This window comes from Mirounga leonina, unplaced genomic scaffold (assembly GCF_011800145.1).
Source record: "Mirounga leonina isolate KUSES-001 unplaced genomic scaffold, KU_Mleo_1.0 Mir_92, whole genome shotgun sequence".
In the NCBI taxonomy this organism is placed as follows: domain Eukaryota; kingdom Metazoa; phylum Chordata; class Mammalia; order Carnivora; family Phocidae; genus Mirounga; species Mirounga leonina.
In genome coordinates, this window is record NW_023270852.1 from 17,907,421 (window position 1) to 17,927,777 (window position 20,357).

The 20,357-nt window shown below is 40.7% G+C and overlaps 1 pseudogene; it reads right to left on the reverse strand.

Annotated features, from left to right (window-relative positions):
* Positions 1 to 12,842: 12,842 nt before the first annotated feature.
* On the reverse strand, positions 12,843 to 13,003 carry LOC118004343 (annotated as a pseudogene).
* Positions 13,004 to 20,357: the final 7,354 nt, after the last annotated feature.

Consider the following 20,357-nt stretch of genomic DNA (forward strand, 5'->3'; position numbering starts at 1 on the left):
ATGTTTTAAAGGCAATTTGCATTAGTTTCCTATTCTCGCTCTGACACAGAAGCAGAAGCTTAAAACAGTACAAATTTATACTCTTACAGTTACGTAGATCAGAAGTCTAAAATCAGTCTCGATAGGCTAAAGTCAAGGTGTCATTAGGTTTGGTTCCTTCTGGAGGCTCTGAGGGGAGAATCTGTTTTCTTTTTCAGCTTCTAGAAGTTGTCTGCCTTCCCTGGTGCCTTCCTCACATAACTGTAACCTCTTCCTTGTTGTCACATCTATTGCTTTTCTGGAGTCAAATCTCCCTGTGCTTCCCTCTTATAAGGACACATGTGATTACATCTAGGGCCCACCTGGATAATCCAAGATAATCTCCCCATCTCAATATTTAATTTAATCATTTTGGCAGAGTCCCTTTTTCCATAACAGTAATATTCACAGGTTCCAGGGATTCAGTTTACCATATACCTCAAGCTCAATATATCCCAAACTGAGCTAATGATGTTGCAGTGTTACCCACTCAGAATATCAACTGCCCAGTAGTTTACCTCCCCAACCCTGTACCTGCAAACTCACTGTGAATTTCTTATCTCAACATCCATTCCCAATCCCCTTACCCCCTTTTCCATTTTTTCTAAAGGGAATAGAAAAGTTAAACAGTAGATCTTCCAGCTTCCCTGGCAGCTAGGAGTGGCCTGATGACACAGTTATGTCTGGTAAGACTTCAGCAGAAATCTACTGGGGGTGGGGGATGGTGGTTTGGGAAAGGTTTTCCTTTCCTGATGAAAGAGACAATTGTCTTGAATTTTGCCCCTTTTCTCAATTCTTCCTGCCTTGACTTGATCATGGGGCATGGAGGTGGTTTCAGCTGTGAGGAAAAAGATCTTCATGTTAGCCCTGGCATCACTGAACTGTTAAACAAATCCCTCCTACCTTTGGAATTCTTATTATCTTTTTATTGTCTAAGGAAACTTATTATCTGAGGAAATGCACATACACATACATGTACACACACCACCCTTGTGTGTTCAAGCCACTGTTGGTCCGGTTGTCTGGTCATTTCACAAAAGTATTCCTAACTGCTATTGCCAAGTACTGTCTTTTTGACCTCCATGTCTCTCCCCTCCTCCCCACCCTTTTTCACTCTACCACCTCACTGGTCTGCTTTCAGGCTCTAGTAACATGTACGTTCCCTCCTGTCATCGTGCCTTTACAAATCTGTTCCCTGATCTGGAATATTCTTTTTTTTTTTTTAAGATTTTATTTACTTATTTGAGTGAGAGAGAGAGCAAGCGAGAGAGGGCAATAGCGGGGGCAGGGGCAGAGGCAGAGACAGAGGGAGAAGCAGACTCCCCACTGAGCAGGGAGCTTGATGTGGGTCTCGATCCCAGGACCCTGCGATCATGACCTGAGCCAAGACCAGATGCTTAACTGACTGAGCCACCCAGGCACCCCTGGAATATTCTTCCTTCTCCCTATTAAAAAACAAAATTCAACTCAGTAAATTTTAAAGATCTTATGCAATGAATGACTCATGAATCGGGCAGCATCCAGTCTAGCAGATTGAAAAGAACTCTGAAGAGCTGTACAAAATGAAAGACCTCCAGGAACAAGAAGTTGCATTAGGCAAAAAAGCAGGTTGGTTATTGCTTTGGATTGGGTTACTTTCCTTTAGGGGATGGCAGGGGTCTATCAGGCAGATTATCTAACTAGTGCTGATTAGGCAATTCCTGATTTATTGGTTTAAGGTTCTATTTCTGGGAGAGCTGACACAAATGAATTCTGGTTTGGTGATGTGGTGCTTAGCATAAAAGTGACTCCATTTTGGGCCTACTGTCTTGTTTTTAACATCCTTTTATGCTAGTTAATGTCCGTCCTTTAACCCTCAGATTAAGTTCCACTTCCCCAGGAAACCTTCCCTGGTCTCATCTTGGTCTACCCTGTGCACCAGTCAGCTGAGTGGAATTTTATATTCATTTATTTAATACCCCTACTAGGTATTCACTCCATGGAGGCAGGGAGCTTATCTCTTTTTACTCACTATTATAGCAGAAGCAGTTGACACAACCTATGCACTTAGTATTTGTTGAATGATGTGAGTGTCTAAAACAGGATTCTAGCTCAAGTCTCTCTTACTCCTGAGTCCCTGCTTTTTCCCTATGCTACACCATCCAGAATGAGTAGATCTGGGACATGGGAAATTGCTGAAAAGGGCCAATCTCAGTTTCATAGTGTCTTCAGGCTGGAAAAACTAAGCAGATAGAACAATACACAACTTGGTGAAGAAGTTTTTTTTTTTTTTTTTTTCTTAAGATTTTATTTATTTATTTGAGAGAGAGAATGAGAGAGAGCATGAGAGGGAAGAGGGTCAGAGGGAGAAGCAGACTCCCCGCTGAGCAGGGAGCCCGATGCGGGATTCAATCCCGGGACTCCAGGATCATGACCTGAGCCGAAGGCAGTCGCTTAACCAACTGAGCCACCCAGGCGCCCGGTGAAGAAGTTTTTGATAAACCACATGACCTGGCTTCTCCTTTCTAAGGGGTTAATTCATTCTGCTCTCAATTTTGGTGTATTGCTGGTGTCTGGAAGCTCTCTTGACCAATATAACAAGCATCTCTCTAAGAGGGAAGTGCTCAGATTTTGGTTATCACACAGACTATGGCAACTCTGTGGGTTCTGAGTGCCTAGAGACATGATTTTATTTTTTTATTTTAAAAAATGTTGTATTTATTTTTGTCATGATAGGTGTTCTCTTTAATCATCATCCCCTATTTCCCCCATCCCCAAACCCACCTCCCCCGGTAAACCATCAATTTGTTCTCTATAGTTAAGAGTTTGTTTCTTGATTTGTCTCTCTCTTTTTTCTTTGCTCGTTTGTTTCTTAAGTTCCACATATGAGTGAGAACATATGGTATTTGTCTTTCTCTGACTAATTTATTTTGCTCATAATTATGCTCTCTAGTTCTATCCATGTTGTTGCAAATGGCAAAGTTTCATTCCTTTTTATGGCTGAATAATATTCTATTATGTATATCCACATCTTTTTTTTAAGTTATTTTTTTAAAGATTTTATTTATTTGACACAGAGAGAGAGCGCACAAGTAGTGGGAGCGGGAGAGGGAGAAGCAGCCTTCTTGCTGAGCAGGGAGCCTGATGCAGGGCTCCATCCCAGGACTCTGGGATCATGACCTGAGCTTAACTAAGCCACCCAGGCGCCCCTATCCACATCTTCTTTATCCATTCTTCTATCAGTATACACTTGGGCTGCTTCCATAGTTTGGCTATTGTAAATAATGCTGCAATAAACATAGGGGTGCATGTGTCCTTCATATTTTGGGGGTAAATATCCAGTAGTACAATTGCTGGATCATAAGGTACTTCTATTTTTAACTTTTTGAGGAACTTCTATACTGTTTTCCACAGTGGCTGGACCAGTTTGCATTCCCACCAACAGTGACAAGTGTTGCTTTTTTCCCACATCCTTGTCAACACTTATTGTTTCTTGTGTTGTTGATTTTAGTCATTCTGACTGGTGTGAAGTGATATCTCATTGTAGTTTTGATTTGTGATGAGTGATGTTGAGCATCTTTTCATGTGTCTGTTGGCCAACTGTATGTCTTCTTTGGAGAAATGTCTATGTCTATTGCCCATTTTTTAATTGAGTTGTTTTTTGGGTATTGAGTCATATCAGTTCTTTATATATTTTGGATGCTAACCCTTTATTGTATGTCATTTGCAAATATCTTCTCCCATTCAGTCGGTTGCTTTTAGTTTAGTTTAGTTTTGTTGACTGTTTCCTTCACTGTGTAGAAGCTTTTTATTTTGATGTAGTCCCAATAATTTATTTTTGCTTTTATTTCCCTTGCCTCAGGAGACATATCTAGAAAAATATTAAGATAGCCAATGTCAGAGAGATTACTGCTATGCTCTCTTCAAGGATTTTTATGGTTTCAGGTCTCATATTTCTGTCTTTAGTCCATTTTGAGTTTATTTTTGTGTATGGTGTAAGAAAGTGGTCCAGTTTCATTCTTTTGCATATGCTGTCCAGTTTTTCCAATACTGCTTGTTGAAGAGACTCTTTTTCCCATGGTATATTCATTCCTTTTTTGTTGAAGATTAATTAACCGTATAATTATGGGTTTATTTCTGGGTTTCCTGTTCTATTCCATTGATCTATGTGTCTATTTTTATGTCGGTCCCATACTGTTTTAATTACTGCTGCTTTGTAATATAATTTGAAATCTGGAATTGTGATGCCTCCAGCTTTGTTTTTCTTTCTCAAGATTGTTTTGGCTGTGGGTGCCTGGGTGGCTCAGTTGGTTGAGCACCTGACTGTTGATTTCGGCTCAGGTCATGATCTCAGGGAGTGGGATTGAGCGCCATGTTGGGCTCCATGCTGGGTGTGAGCCTGCTTAAGATTCTCTCTCTCCCTCTCTGTCTGCCTTCCCCCGCCCCACTGCTCTGCTCTGCTCTTGTGCCTGCTCTCTCTCTCTCTCAAGGGGAAAATAAAAAAAAGATTACTTAGGCTATTTGAGGTCCTTTGTGGTTCCATACAAATTTTAGGATTGTTTGTTCTAGTTTGGTGCAAAATGCTGTTGGTATTTTGATAGGGATTGCATTAAATCTGTAGATTGCTTTGGGTAGTTAGACATTTTAACAATATTTCTTCTTCCAACTCATGAGCATGGAATGTCTTTCCGTTTCTTTGTGTCATCTTGAAATTCCTTCATCTGCGTTTTATAGTTTTCAGAGTCCAGGTCTTTCACCTCTTTAGTTAAAATTGTTCCTAGTTGTTTTATTGTTTTTGGTGCAATTGTAAGTGGGATTATTTTCTTATAACAATAGTATAGAGGAATGCAACAGATTTCTGTACATTGATTTTGTATCCTGTGACTTTAATGAATTCATTATCAGTTCTAGTAGTTTTTTGGCAGAGTCTTTAGGGTTTTCTATATATAGTATGTCATCTGCAAATAGAGTTTTACTTGTTCTTTACCAGTTGGGTGCCTTTTATTTATTTATTTTTAAAGATTTTTAATTTATTTGAGAAAGCGAGCGAGCGAGAATGAAAGAACACGAGCAGAGGCGGGAGGGGCAGAGAGAGAGGAAGCAGACTCCCCACTGAGCAAGGAGCCTTGCACGGGGTTTGATCCCAGGACCCCAGGATCATGACCTGAGCCAAAGGCAGATGCTTAACAGACTGAACCACCCAGGCACCCCTAGGTGCCTTTTATTTCATTATGCTGTCTAATTGCTGTGGCTACAACTTTCACTACTATGTTGAATAAAAGTGGCGAAAGTGGACATCTTTGTATTATTCCTACCTTAGAGGGAAAGAGCTCTCAGTTTTCCACCATTGAGTATAAGGTTGGCTGGAGGTTTTTCATATAAGGCCTTTATTATGTTGAGATATGTTTTCTCTAGACCTTACTTTACAGAGAGTTTTTTGTAACATGAATGGATGTTGTACTTTGTCAAATGCTTTTTCTGCATCTATTTAAATGATCATATGGTTTTTATCCTTTCTCTTATTGATATGACATATCACATGGATTGTTTTGCAAATATTAAACCACCCTTGCATTCTGGGGATAAATCCCATTTGATTGTGGTGTTTGATTTTTTTAAAATATATTGTTGGATTTGGTTTGCTAATATTTTGTTGAGCATTTTTCATCTATATTCACTAGAGATACTGGCCTGCAGTGTTTTGTTTGTTTGTTTTTGTGGTGTCTCTATCCAGTTTTGGTATCAGGGAGATACTGGCCTCATAGGATGAATTTAGTTTTTCCTTCATCTTGTATTTTTTGGAATAGTTTAAGAGGGATGGGTATTAACTTTTTTTTTTTTTTGGTATTAATTCTTCTTTAAATGTTTCATAGAATCCATCTGTGAAGCCATCTAGTCCTGAACTTGTTTTTTGGGAGTTTTTTGATTACTGATTCAATTTCATACCTGGTGATTGGTCTGTTCAAATTTTCTATTTCTTCCTGCTTTGGTTTTGATAGATTATGTTTCTAGGAGTTTATTCATTTCTTCTAAGTTGTCCAATTTGTTGGCATAGAGGTTTTCATAATATTCTGTTACAATTGTTTGTATTTCTGGGATGTTGGTTGTTATTTCTTTTCTTTCATTAGTAATTTTGTTTATTTGGGTTCTCTCTCTCTCTCTTTTTAAAAAATGAGTCTTGCTAGAGATTTATCAATTTTGTTGATCCTTTCAAAGAGCCAGCTCCTGGTTTCATTTACTGTTCTATTGTTTTTTTTCTTTCTGTATCATTTATTTCTGCTCTGATCTTTATTATTTACTTCCTTTTGCTGGGTTTGGGTTTTGTTTGTTGTTCTCTTTTTAGCTCCTTTAGGTGTAAGGTAAGGTTGTTTATTTGAGATTTTTCTTGCTTTTTGAGATAGGACTGTGTTGCTATAAACTTCTCTCTTAGAACCACTTTTGCTACATCCCCCAAATTTTGGACTATTGTGTTTTCATTTTCGTTTCCATGTAATTTTGATTTCTTCTTTAAATTCTTGGTTGACCCATTCATTGTTTAATAGCATGTTATTTAACCTCCATGTATTTTTGCTCTTTCCAGATTTTTTTCTTTTCTTTTTTTTTTCAGATTTTTTTCTTGTGGTTGATTTCTAGTTTTGTAGCGTTGTGGTCAGAAAGGATGTATGGTATGACTTCAGTTTTTTGAATTTGTTGAGACTTGTTTTATGGCCTAATATGTGATCTCTTCTGGAAAATGTTCCATGTGCACTTGAAAAAAATATGTATTATGTTTTAGGATGGAATGTTCTGAGTATGTCTGTTAAATCCATCTGGTCCAGTGTGTCATTCAAAGCCACTGTTACCTTGTTGATTTTCTGTTTGGATGATCTGTCCATCAATGTAAGTGGGGTGTTCTCCTACTATTATTATACTACTATCAATTATTTATTTTATATTTATTATTAACTGTTTTATGTTTGGGTGCTCCCATGTTGGATGCATAAGTATTTACAATTGTTATATCCTCTTGTTGGATTGTCCCCTTTATTATTATATAGTGTCCTTCTTTGTCTCTTGTTACAGTCTTTGTTTTGAAGTTTATTTTGAGGGCACCTCAGTTGGTTAAGCATCTGACTCTTGGTTTCAGCTCACATCCTGATCTCATGGCTCTTGGGATCGAGCCCCATGTCAGACTCTGTGCTCAGCAGGAGTGTGTGTTAGATATTCTCTCCCTCTGCCCTTTCCGCCCACTCTCTCCCACTCTCAAATAAATAAATAAATCTTTAAAAAAGATAAAGTTTATTTTGTCTGATATAAGTATTGCTACCCCAGCTTTCTTTGGGCATCCATTTGCATGATAAATGTTTCTCCAACCCTCACTTTCAATCTGCAGGTGTCTTTTAGTCTGAAATGAGTGTCTTGTAGGCAGTATATAGATGGGTCTTGTTTTTTCACCCACTCCGTCACCCTGTGTCCTTTGATTGAAGCATTTAGTCCATTTACATTCAAAATAATTATCAGTGGATATGTATTTATTGCTATTTTTTTTTTTTACCTATTTTATGGTTGTTTCTATAGATTATTTCTGATCCTTTCTTGCTCTCTTTCATGGTTTGTTGGCTTTCTTTAGTGATATATTTGGATTTCTTTCTCTTTATTATTTGCATATCTATTAGTGGTTTTTGATTTGTGGTTACCATGAGGTTTGTATAGAACATCTTCTGCATATAGCAGTCTATATTAAGTTGATGGTTGCTTAAGTTTGAACCCATTCTTTACTCCTTTCTCTCCTACATTTTAGGTATATAGTATCATATTTTACACCCTTTTATTGTATGAATCGCTTGACTGATTTTTACAGAAATATATTTTTTAATTGCTTTTGTGTTTTTTACTTTTCATACTCTCACTTATGGTCTTTCCTTTCCACTCAAAGAAGTCCCTTTAATATTTCTTGTAGGGCTCATTTAGTGGTCATGAACTCCTTTAGTTTTTGTTTGTCTGGGATACACTTTTTTCTCCTATTCTGAATGATAGCCTTGCTGGATAGAGTGTTCTTGGCTGCAGATTTGTCCCTTTCAGCACTTTGACCATATCATGCCACTCCCTTGGCCTACAAAGTTTCTGCTGAAAAAGCTGCTGATAGCCTTATGGAGTTTCCTTTGTATGTAACTGTCTTCTTTTCTCTTGCTGCTTTTAATTTTTGCTTTATTGCTACTTTTTGCCATTTTAATTACTATATGTCTTGGTGTGGACCTCCTTAGGTTGAATTTTTTGGGGGATGATCTCCATGCCTCCGCGATCTGGATATCTTTTCTTCCCCAGATAGGGAAGTTTTCAGCTCTTATTTCTTCAAAGACATTTTTTGCCCCCTTATATCTCTGTTCTTCTGAGATCCCTATAAAGTGGAAGTTTTTACACTTGATGGCGTCACTGAGTTCCCTAAGACTATTCTCAATTTGCATAATTTTCTTTCTTCTTTGCTCAGCTTGATTACTTTCTATTAGTCTGTCCTCTGGTCCATTAATTTGTTCCTCTGCTTTGTCCAACCTGCTATTTATTCCATCAAGTGTATTTTTAATTTCATATATTGTGTTCTTGGTCTCTGATTGATTCTTTTTAATCTCTGTATTAAGGGTTCACTGATATCTTCCCCTCTTTTCTCAAGTCTAGTATCTTTATGATTTTTTTTTATTTTTTTGTTTTTAAAGATCTTATTTATGTATTTGACAGAGAGAGACACAGCGAGAGAGGGAACACAAGCAGGGGGAGTGGGAGAGGGAGAAGCAGGCCTCTCGCCGAGCAGGGATCCCGATGCAGGGCTCGATCTCAGGACCCTGGGATCGTGACCTAAGATGAAGGCAGACGCTTAATGACTGAGCCACCCAGGCACCCCTATGATCATTATTTTAAATTCTCTATTTGGCAAATTATTTACATCTGTCTTGTGTTGGTCTCTTACTGTAGTTTGGTCCTGTTCTTTCATTTGGGAGATGCTTCTCTGTCTCCTCATTTTGTCTGACTTTCTGTCTCTGTTTTTGTGTGTCAGGAAAGTCAGCTACTTCTCTTGCTCTTAAAGATAATAGCCTCACAAAGAAGAGGTCCTTTGTTGGCCTGGCACTTCAGGGAGTGTCTTACATGTGTTCTGCTGTTGAGTCTTGGCCTCTTTTTCCTTCCATCTGGTTGTCTGCAGAGACTCTCTTTGCCTGTTGTGGGCAGCAAAGTGTGCAGTGGTCTGCTTGCAAAAGGAGATGTGTTCCTGCCACTGCCAGAACTGAGATCCTGCAAACTATGTGGGTCAGGAGATGTGGTGTTGGCAGGGTTTGCACTGGTCCTCTGGGGGAGGGGCCCACAGCACCAAGACTCAAGCTAGCATGCCTGGGAAGGGCAGATCCAGCAAAGTGCAGTGGGGTAGGGCTTGGTGCAGGCAAGTTGGGTAAGGAGTGTGAGCACTGCTGGTTCCTGCAGGTGGCAGTTGTTTATGCTGGGGTGTAGGGGACGGAATTGGCACCTGCCAGCTCCTTTGTTCCTAATGGGGTTTCCTGGTGATCCCTGTCTCTCTAGGCTGTGCTTTGAGATGAGCAAATCACTCTCCCTCCCATCTGCACCTGGCATTTTTCAAACTGCTGGTTCTATGTCATATCTGCTGTTTGTCATGCTGTCTCTTTAGTTAAGGGAGGGGACTCTGCTTCCTAATGCCTTCCAGGCTCTCCCAGAGCTGATTTTTAAAATTCCAGGCTTTATATCAGGCTGGTTTTAAGAACTCACAAAATTCAGCCCTTCTCACTTTCAAAGGCAAGTATTACTGAGACTCTTCCTCCCCGTTCATGGGCTCTGAGGTGTGAAAGTGTATTTTCTGCCCTTCTCTGCATCACTGGCTCCCTCCCCACTGTGGATGGCCATGGCCCATTCACTCCCGGACTGTGTCTTTGCCCTTCCTACCTTTTTCAGTGTGGCCTCCTCCCTGCCTTTAGTTGTGGAGTTTGTTCTTCCAGTCTTTGGGTTGCTTTCTGTGTTATTTACGCTGATATGGGTGTTATCTAGTTGTATCTGTGGGAGGAGGCGAGCTTAGGGTCTTCTTACTCCACTATCTTCCCAGCCGACCTTTTGTTTTTAATTCTTACATTTTTTGGAACCCAAACCAAAGATTATGATTAATTCAATAAATTATATATTTTTATACCTCAGGATGATTGTACATAATGTCACTTGAAGAGTAAAGTCAGAAAGAATCAAATTCCATTTTTAAAATATAATAAAAATGAATAGTATTTCATTTAGATATTCTATTAGTTCTCTATTGCTGCTTAACAAATTACCTCAAAACTCAGTGGCTTAACCCAAGAAACATTTACTATCTCATTGCTTCTGTGGTCAGGAGTTCCAGAGTGGCTCAGCTGGGTCATTCTGGCTCAGGGTCTCTCATGAGGTTGCAGTCAGGATGCCATTAGGGGCTGTAGTCAACTAAAGGCCTGACTGGAGCTGGAGGATACACTTCCAAGGTCAGCAGGCCTTAGCTCCTCACAACGTGGACCTTTTTTGGGACTGCGTGAGTGTCCTCAGGACATGGCAACTGGCTACTTCTAGAATGAGTGATCCAAGAACAGCAAGGAGCAAGTCACAATGCCTCTTATGACCCAGGCTCCGAAGGTGCACATTGTCACTTCTGCTTATTCTATTTGTTAGAAACTACATACTAAATCAGCCCACACTCAAGCAGAGGGAGGTTAGACTCCACCCCTTGAAGGGAGGAATATCAAAGAATTTGTTGACCTATTTTAAAACTATCATGGGGTGCCTGGGTGGCTCAGTTGGTTAGGTGTCTGCCTTTGGCTTGGGTCATGATCTCAGGGTTGTGGGATCGAGCCTCGCATCAGGCTCCCTGCTCAGCAGAGAGTCTGCTTCTCTCTCTCTCCCTCTGCCCCTTCTCCCTGCTCGTGCTCTCTCTCTTTCTCTCTCTCAAATAAATAAATAAATAAAATCTTAAAAAATAAAACTATCATAGATGTCTCAGCCATATTCTTATGATATCAGGAGCATGATTATATCTAGATGAAAAAAAAAAACCAGACTTTTGTGGGAGGGCCCTTCATTTATCGTGTCTGGTTTGTCCTCCTTATCAAGAGTTGTCCCCCTCATGTTTCCTCCCAAGATGTGCAGGCCCTGTGTTAGGCTGTGCATTTCAAGGGTGAGTCAGAACAAGAGTGGCTTTGCTTAAGAACTAATGCATGCAGGTACCATGCTGAGCATTTCGGTTCTTTTTATCTTCACTACCATCCTTTGAGATAAGTACTATGATTATCCCCACTTTGCAGATGAGGAAACAGGCTCAGCGCAGTTAAAATAACTGGCCCAAGGACACTCAGTAAGTTGAGGACGTAGGATTTGAATTCAGGACCATCTAGATGTTTCCAGCCTTCCTGGAGTTCAAGGTCTTCCAAAGCACACACCACATGATCAATTGCCGGTAGAGGGTGATAGTTGCAGCAGTTAGAGGTACGTGCAAGGCATAAAGGTGCATAAAGGAGGAAATGACCAAATCGCCTGGTGCCGTACCACCTCCAGGGTCATCTTCCCCAGTGCGGGTCTTCCTGTCTACAGGTAAAAGTTGAAGCTGTCATTCAGGCCTTCGTGACACGGCCCCTGCTGGCTTTTTCAGCTTTGCTTCATCTAGCATCCTTCACCAAACCTGTCCTAGCCACATGGAACTTCTCACTCTTCTCTGGACACACCACGTTCTTCATACACCTGTGCCTCTGCATAGGCCATTCCCTCTTTCCAAAATGCCGTGTTCTTCCAGTCTGACAAGTTGCCACAACACCTTCATGACCCATCTCAAATAGTCCATGAAATTTTCCCAAAGCAATTTGAGCAGGCTCCCTTTTAGAGAATTTACCGGTAGCTGTTGTAATTGCAACCCCAGTGGCATCCAGGGCCTCCAAGATTCTTAAAATCTAGGTAAAATGGACTTTGCCTAACCATTTCCTCCCAAGTTTACAGCTTTGTGGAAGCCAAAGCCCTCCCTCATTTTTCTGCAGATTCTCAGACTTACATTGTCGCATCAGCTCTTTTCTCCTGGGCTTCCTACTTCCTCATGTGTGGCCTGTGTTTTCACCGTGTAATCCAGACGGGAAATTCTGCTCCTTCACTGGTCTCCAAGCAAAATCTGCTCACACACAGTACTTATGAATGCAGAAGGCTTTACTGAAGAGCTGGGGGTCACACAGCAAATCTTTTAAAGTCCCGGGGAGTCACCCTGCCCTCTTCAGTCCTCTTTGGCTACTTGGGCATGGGGTGTTCCCCCCTTTGCCCTTTCTTCATGCAGTACTTCTCCTTCTACCCAAGAGCTTATCAAAGTGTTTTCCCAAACAAAGCGAGTCCTTTCCGAAGAGGAATTCTGGAACCAGCAGTTAGGATAATTTCCCCATCCCTTTACCTAACTTTGTGTTTATGAGTGTTTTACCCATGGGTCTGAATCAGGTCTTATTCGGTTCATTTTGGTTACCACAGCTCCGTGCACAGGGGCCTTAGTAACATTGATTGAGTAAATGAATTGATGATTGATGGGAATGATTAACTGAAAAAACAGAATGAAAGAATGAAGAGGTTGATGGTAATTTGATTTGATGGTTCCCAGGGATCTTTGCAATGCAAAAGAAAGAGGCTGACCAAGGGTTTAAGCCCTTTTTAGTCCTGGTTTTGCCTTTAACTTGCTGTATATCCATGGGCAGGTGTCTTTTCCTTTCTGTACCTTGGCTATAAGATGAGAAGGTGGCTTCTAGTTATTCCTTTTTGTTCCACCAACCACACTTGGTTCTAATCCCCTCCCGATATCTGAAGCTTCATATTGGGGACCTGGCTAGCCTGCTGGGTAGCTTATTATTAAAACCCACCTGCCTGGCTAAGAAGTACTTTCATATCATCATGGGGAGGTGGGGGGGCGGAGTGGGTAATGGGAAGTTTTCAGTTAGCCATAACTGTACCTCAGATAAACCTCATTGGCTACATACTGCCCCTGCACAAGAAGTGATTTCAATGCAGAGGGCCAACCTGGAATTGTTTTAGCCTATGGTTCTGATTCAGTGATACCAGGTTTCTCCACCTGCACAAGCCTCACCTTCCTCTACTGCCTTAGCAAGCTGGATGTTCAGTGAGCTGCCTTTTACCCCTCACCAGCTTTAGGTATTAAATCCATCAGTCTAATACCCAGCCCTCAAGCAGGTGTGTGTGTCTGTGCACACACCCACTTCATTGACCAGGTTTATTGTCTCTGAAATTTCCGGAAACTTTCTGTAGATTTCTTTCTTTCTTTCTTTTCTTTCCTTTCCCCCCTTTCCTCCCTCCCTCTCTCTTTCTTCCTTGCCGCTCTCCCTTCCCTCCCTCCTTCCCTCCCTTCCTTCCTTCCCCTTCCCTTTCTTTTTCTCTTTCTCCCTTTCTTCCTCCCTCCCTCTCTCTCTCCCTTTCTTTCTTCCTCTTTCTTTCTTTCTTTCTTTCTTTCTTTCTTCTTTCTTTCTTCCTTCCTTCCTTCCTTCCTTCCTTCCTTCCTTCCTTCCTTCCTTCCTCTTTCTTTATCTATCTCTCTATCTATCTCTCTATCTATCTATCTCTCTATCTATCTTTCTATCTATCTATCTTAAGCATGCTCCATGCCCAGCACAGAGCCTGACACAGGGCTTGCTCTCCCAACCCTGAGATCTGATCTGAGCTGAAATCAAGAAGCAGCTGCTTAACCGACTCAGCCACCTACAGGTGCCCCATCTGTAGGATTTCTGAAGGAATTGAGGACCCCATGTCATATTCTTGGTAAAGCTTCAGTCATAGCTGTTTCTCCCCTGTTTGGGGTCTTACAACTTGAGCTACCTATCATGAGTCTTCAGAGGCAAGAGTTCATGAGAGCTAAATGATTGGTTTTCATTTATTCTTAGTTCATTGATATCACTAAGCCACTCTGCCAGCAACCTGTATTTTTGAGAGCTGAAGGGTATCCAATGGGTTGTTTTCTATAATGGATTTTGTTGCTGCTGCCAGGAACCCCATTTCACTCATCTTTGCTTTTAGGGGTTCTGGGGTAACTTAAAAATAAAGGCAAAAACAGGTATAACCCACAGAATCTTGGAATATTTGATTGGTGCCCAGTTCCATATGAACTAGGATGTGATTAATAACAATTATTTATTAGCGTACATTTACCTATGCCAAGCATTGAGCTAAATGCAATACAAAAGGCATCTCATTACTAGCAGACAGCATTGGACAGGTTGAGAAACTTGCTTGGGTGGGGCGCCTGGCTGGCTCAGTCAGTAGAGCGTGCAACTCTTGATCTCGGTCGGGGTTATAAGCTCTCTGCAGTCACTTAATAATCCAAGAGAATTAGTGAAACAAGTCTCAATTCCTGTGGCTGCAGTTGGTCCCAGAGCTGTAACTGATATTCATCATCACCTTCCTCTGCCATCCAGTCTAGATTTTCCTTACTCTCAGTCCACACTTTGGCTGGTCGTGGTTTCTTGCCTGGTGGTGGTAGTTGGGGGACTATGATCTTCATCTTAGAAGTCCTTATCGTTGCCTTCCCTTGACAGGTCATACTTACGGTAATTGCCTGTTTGTCATTACCACTGGGTTTGTTCCTGAGCTGGCTCTTAACTGAGCTTTAACAGAAAATTTCACCATTCTGGTAATAATCCTTCTAGGTGATGACATATACAATATGATCAGTGGATCCCTGTAATCAGCACCTCCTTTGCTAAAAGTGGGTCCCTTGTTCTGAGTCAATGTTGTGTGGGCGTAGGGACCTTGGAAACTTTCAGATGGTAGTTCTAGCATAGGCACTGAAGGTAAAATTATATCCAAAATTATATCCAATTGGCATAATTTCACTTCTCTTCCCAGGGGTGAAGAGGTTCAAAGTAATCAACTTGCCACCAAGAGGCTGACTGGTTTCCTTATGGATTGGTGTTATGCTGAAAGCTCAGCATTGGTCTTTGCTACTGGCTTTTTTTTTTTTTTTAATGAAATGTTTTATTTTGACATAACTAGACGTACTTGCAGTTGTTAGAGGCAATATAGACCCCACGTGTTCTCTACCCAGTTCCCTGGGGGTATCATCTGCAGAAGTAGAGCCATAATGTGGATCAACTGGCATTTTTTTCCAGCAAATTTTATTTTAATTAATTAATTTATTATTATTATTATTATTATTTAAAGATTTTATTTATTTATTTGAGACAGAGAATGAGAGAGAGAGAGCACATGAGAAGGTGGAGGGCCAGAGGGAGAAGCAGACTCCCTGCTGAGCAGGGAGCCTGATACAAGACTCGATCCAGGGACTCCAGGATCATGACCTGAGCCGAAAGCAGTCGCTTAACCAACTGAGCCACCCAGGCGCCCTAATTATTATTATTTTTTTTAGCAGAATAATCTCAAACACATTTTATTGACTGGAGTTCTTTTTTTTTTAATTTTTTTCATCTTCTGAGTTTTAAATTCTTTTTAGGTAACATATAGTGTAATATAAGTTTCTGGTGTGGGATTTAGTGATTCATCACTTACATACAACACCCAGTGCTCATCACAAGTGCCCTTCTTAAGCCCCATCACATATTTCACTCATCCCCCCACGCACCTCCCTCTCATAGCCATCAGTTTGTTTTCTACAGGTAAGAGTCTGCTTTCTGTTTTGTCTCTCTTCCCCCCCCCACTATGTTCATCGTTTTGTTTCTTAAATTCCACATATGAGTGAAATATGGTATATGTCTTTCTCTGACTGACTTATTTCACTTAGCCTAATACTCTCTAGCTCCATCTATGATAAGTATACTCTTTAATCCCCATCCCCTATATCCCCCATCCCTCCAGCCACCTTCTTTCTGGTAACCGTCAGTTTGTTCTCTATCGTTAAGAGTCTGTTTTTTGGTTTGTCTTTCTCTCTCTTTTTCCTTTGCTTGTTTTTTTGTTTGTTTGTTTCTTAAATTCCACATATAAGTGGGATCATATGGTGTTTGTCTCTCTTTGACTGATTTATTTTGCTTGGCATTATGCTCTCTAGCTCCATCCATGTCATTGCAAAGGGCAAGATTTCATTCTTTATGGTTGAATAGTATTCCATTGTATATATATACCACATCTTCTTAATCCATTCATCAGTTTATGGACACTTGGGCTGCCTCCATAATTTGGCTATTGTAAATAATGCTGCAATAAACATAGGGTTGCATGTATCCCTTTGAATTAGTGTTTTTGTATTTGAGGGTAAATACCCAGTAGTGCAATGGTAGGGTAGTTCTATTTTTAACTTTTTTGAGGAAACTCTATACTGTTTTCCACAGTGGCTGTTCCAATTTGCATTCCCACCAACAGTGCAAGAGGGTTCCTTTTTCTCCACATCCTCACCAACACTTGTTATTTCTTGTGTTTTTTATTTTAGCCATTCTGACAGGTATGAAGTGATATCTTCATTGTGGTTTTGATTTGCATTTCCCTGATGGTAAACGATGATGAACATCTTTTCATATGTCTGTTGGCCATCTTATGTCTTCTTTGGAGAAATGTCTATTCATGTCTATTGCCCATTTTTAAATTCGATTATTTGTTTTTGGGTGTTGAGTTATATCAGTTCTTTATATATTTTGGATACTCATCCTTTATCGGATATGTCATTTGCAAATATATTCATGCATTCAGTAGGTTGCCTTTTAGTTTTGTTGATTGTTTACTTCACTGTGCAAATGCTTTCTATTTTGATGTAGTCCCAATAGTTTACTTTCTCTTTTATATCCCTTGTCTCAAGGAGACAATAATCTAGAAAAATGTTGCTATAGCTGATGTCAAAGAGATTACTGCCTGTGCTCTCTTCAAGGATTTTTATGTTTTCAGGTCTCACATTTCGGTCTTTAATCCATTTTGAGTTTATTTTTTGTGTATGGTGAAAGAAAGTGGTCCAGTTTCATTCTTTTGCATGTGGCTGTCCAGTTTTCCCAATACCATTTGTTGAAGAGACTCTTTTTTCCATGGTATATTCATTCCACCTTTGTTGACAATTAATTAACGATATAATTGTGGATTTAATTCTGGGTTTCCTGTTCTATTCCATTGATCTATGTGTCTATTTTTATGCCAGTTCTGTACTGTTTTAATTACTATTGCTTTGTAATATAACTTGAAATCTGGAATTGTGATGCCTCCAAGTTTTGTTTTTCTTTCTCAAGATTGCTTTGGCTATTTGAGGTCTTTTGTGGTTCCATACAAATTTTAGTATTGTTTGTTCTGGGTCTGTGCAAAATACTGTTGGTATTTTGATAGGGATTTCACTAAATCTATAGATTGTTTTGGGTAATATAGACATGGGGGCTCAAACCCAGGACCCAGAGATCATGACCTGAGCTGAAGGCAGACGCTTTAAATGACTGAGCCACCCAGGTGCCCCGCAACTCTCCTTCTAGAGTTTTCCAAAGATGCTACACAGCATCCTTATGCCCGACAGCTCTGGGTCATATGCCTGAGTATCAAGGTAATTTACACTACAGACTGAATCTGCTGAATCTCTTGCTCTGAGCTCCAAACAGAATTAACAGCCTTCCAAGTCATCAGATAAATAGACCAGAGCAACATAAGATATGCTGCCTCCAAAATCTATGAAGCACTGTGGCTCTTTCTCAGTGATAGGAATGCTAGTGCAAAAACTTGTCCTTTACCTTAGATGGGATGTTCTACATAATCTAGGCCATTGAGCCACTCTGAAAACCTCTCTAACCTGGCAAGCCCCTGAATCTTCATGGGGTTTATCTCCCAACATCTGGGACACTCATGTCTTTTGGGGGCATATAAGGTACTTGCCTGCCTACTAGGACTGCTAGCATGATATCATCATTCTAGTGGACCACTGTTGGATGTTTTCTGGAATGAGGAGATGATCAAGAGGTCTATGGACCACTCTGTGACAGAGCAAGAGAGTTGACATAGACTTCGGACAAGATAGTGAATGTGGACTTAAGATAAAAGTAAATTTTTTTAAGTTTGTTGTTTATATATGCATGTATGTATGTATGTATGTATGTATGTAAGTAAGCTCTACGCCCAATGTGGGGCTCAAACTCATGATCTTGAGATCAAGAGTCACATGCGGCTTCTGGCAAGTGATAGAACCACGGAGCACAAAATCGGAACTTTTAAAAGTCTGCTCCACCGAGGGACGTCACTCTGGTGGCTAAGCGGGGGGTGGAACCCTCTGGGACAGTGTGGTCTCAGGACCCTTGGGGTCACAGAAAGACCGGGGGTGCCTGAGTGTGGCAGAGCTCCCAGGTAACGGAGCAGGGAAGCCGGCTGCAGAGGCGGAGCCCAGGCGCGGGCTCTCAGCTCGGGGTTGCCATAAACCGTGATCCGCGGGACAGTGGGGCCACTGCTCCTCCAGCAGGGACCCAACAAGCGGCAGATCCAGGGAGACTCACCTTCCTCCCCCGGGAGGAGCCGCGCGGGAGTGCACCGCAGGGATCTGCTGGGTTTGGAGACTCCACCCGGGGTCGGGGGCCAGAGATAGAAACGCGCGGTCACAGGCCGGGCGAGCACGGAGTGCGGCTGAAGACCGGGGAGACGGGAGTGACTGATGGCTTTTCTCTGGGGGCTCACTGAGGAACGGGCCCGAGTTCTCGGCTCCTCCGGGGCGGAGATTGGGAGGCCGCCATTTTCACTCTCCGCCTCCAAAGCTGTACGGAAAGCTCGCAGGGAACAAAAGCCCCGGAGAGCAAACCCGAGCAGATTACTTAGCCGGGAGGGGGCAAGGGCGGGGCAATTCCGCCTCCAGCAGAGACATTTGGAAACCACGGCAACAGGCCCCTCCCCAGAAGATCAGCGAGAACAGCCAGCCAAGACCAAGTTTACCGATCAATGAGAACGGCAGAACTCCAGCGCTAGGGGAATACTGCACAAAGAATTCATGGCTTTTTTACCATGATTCCTTAGTCTTTTAAAGTTAATTTTTTTTTAACTGTCTTTTTGTCTTTTTATTTCTTTTTGAATTTTTCTTTTTCCCTTTTTCAAACAACATCTTATCAATCCCTTTTTTTAAAAAAAACATTTTTATTTTTCATTTTTAGAGTCATATTCTATCCCTTCCTAGTAGTTACCCATATTTTTGGCTTATATATATAAGTTGTTCTCTCTTTAAAATTTTGAGATAGTTTCTTCTAACAGATTAAAATATACCCTAAATCTCTAGTATATGGTGTTCTCTATTCCCCTGCCTGATCACATCCTCTCCCTTTTTTTTTCTTTTTCTTTTTTCTTTTTTTAAATCCTCTTTCTTTTTTCAAACAACTTCTTATCAATTCCTTTTATAAAATTTTTTATAATTTCCATTTTTACAGTCATTTTCCATCCCTTCATCATATCAACCCTTATTTTTGTACATATATAAGTTTTTCTTTCTTTAAAATTTTGGGAGACACTTTCTTCTAAAAGACCAAAACACACCCCAAATCTAGTGTGTGGCACTGATCTATATACCATATAGATCATATTTGATCACATTCTGGTTTTTCTTTTGTTGTTGTTGTTTTGTTTTGTTTGTTTTTGTTTTTATCTTTATCTTTTTCTTTTTTTTTCTTTTTCTTTTTTCTCTCTTTCCCCTTCTTATCCCACTGCTTCAGGTCTTTTCTGATTTGTTTAGAGTATATTTTCTGGGGACGTGGTTACTCTGCTAGCATTTTGTTCTCTCATTAATCTATTCTCCTCTGCACAAAATGACGAGATGGAAAAAATCACCTCAACAAAAAGAACAAGAGGCAGTACCAACTGCCAGGGACCTACTCAATACGGACATTAGTACGATGTCAGATCTAGAGTTCAGAATCATCACTTTAAAGATACTAGCTGGGCTTGAAAAAAATATGGAAGTTATTAGAGAAACTCTTTCTGGAGAAGTAAAAGAGCTAAAATTCAACCAAGTAGAAATCAAAAAGGCTATTAATGAGGTGCAATCAAAAATGGGGGCGCTAACTGCTAGAATAAATGAGGCAGAAGAGAGAATCAGTAATATAGAAGATGAAATGCTGGAAAATAAAGAAGCTGAGAAAAAGAGAGATAAACAACTACTGGATCATGAGGGCAGAATTCGAGAGATAAGCGATACCATAAGACGAAACAACATTAGAATAATTGGGATCCCAGAAGAAGAAGAAAGAGAGAGGGGGGCAGAAGGTATAATGGAGCAAATTATAGCAGAGAACTTCCCTAATTTGGGGAAAGAAACAGGCATGAAAATCCAGGAAGCACAGAGAACCCCTCTCAAAATCAATAAAAATAGGTCAACTCCCCGACATCTAATAGTAAAACTTACGAGTCTCATAGACAAAGAGAAAATCCTGAAAGCAGCTCGGGAGAAGAGATATGTA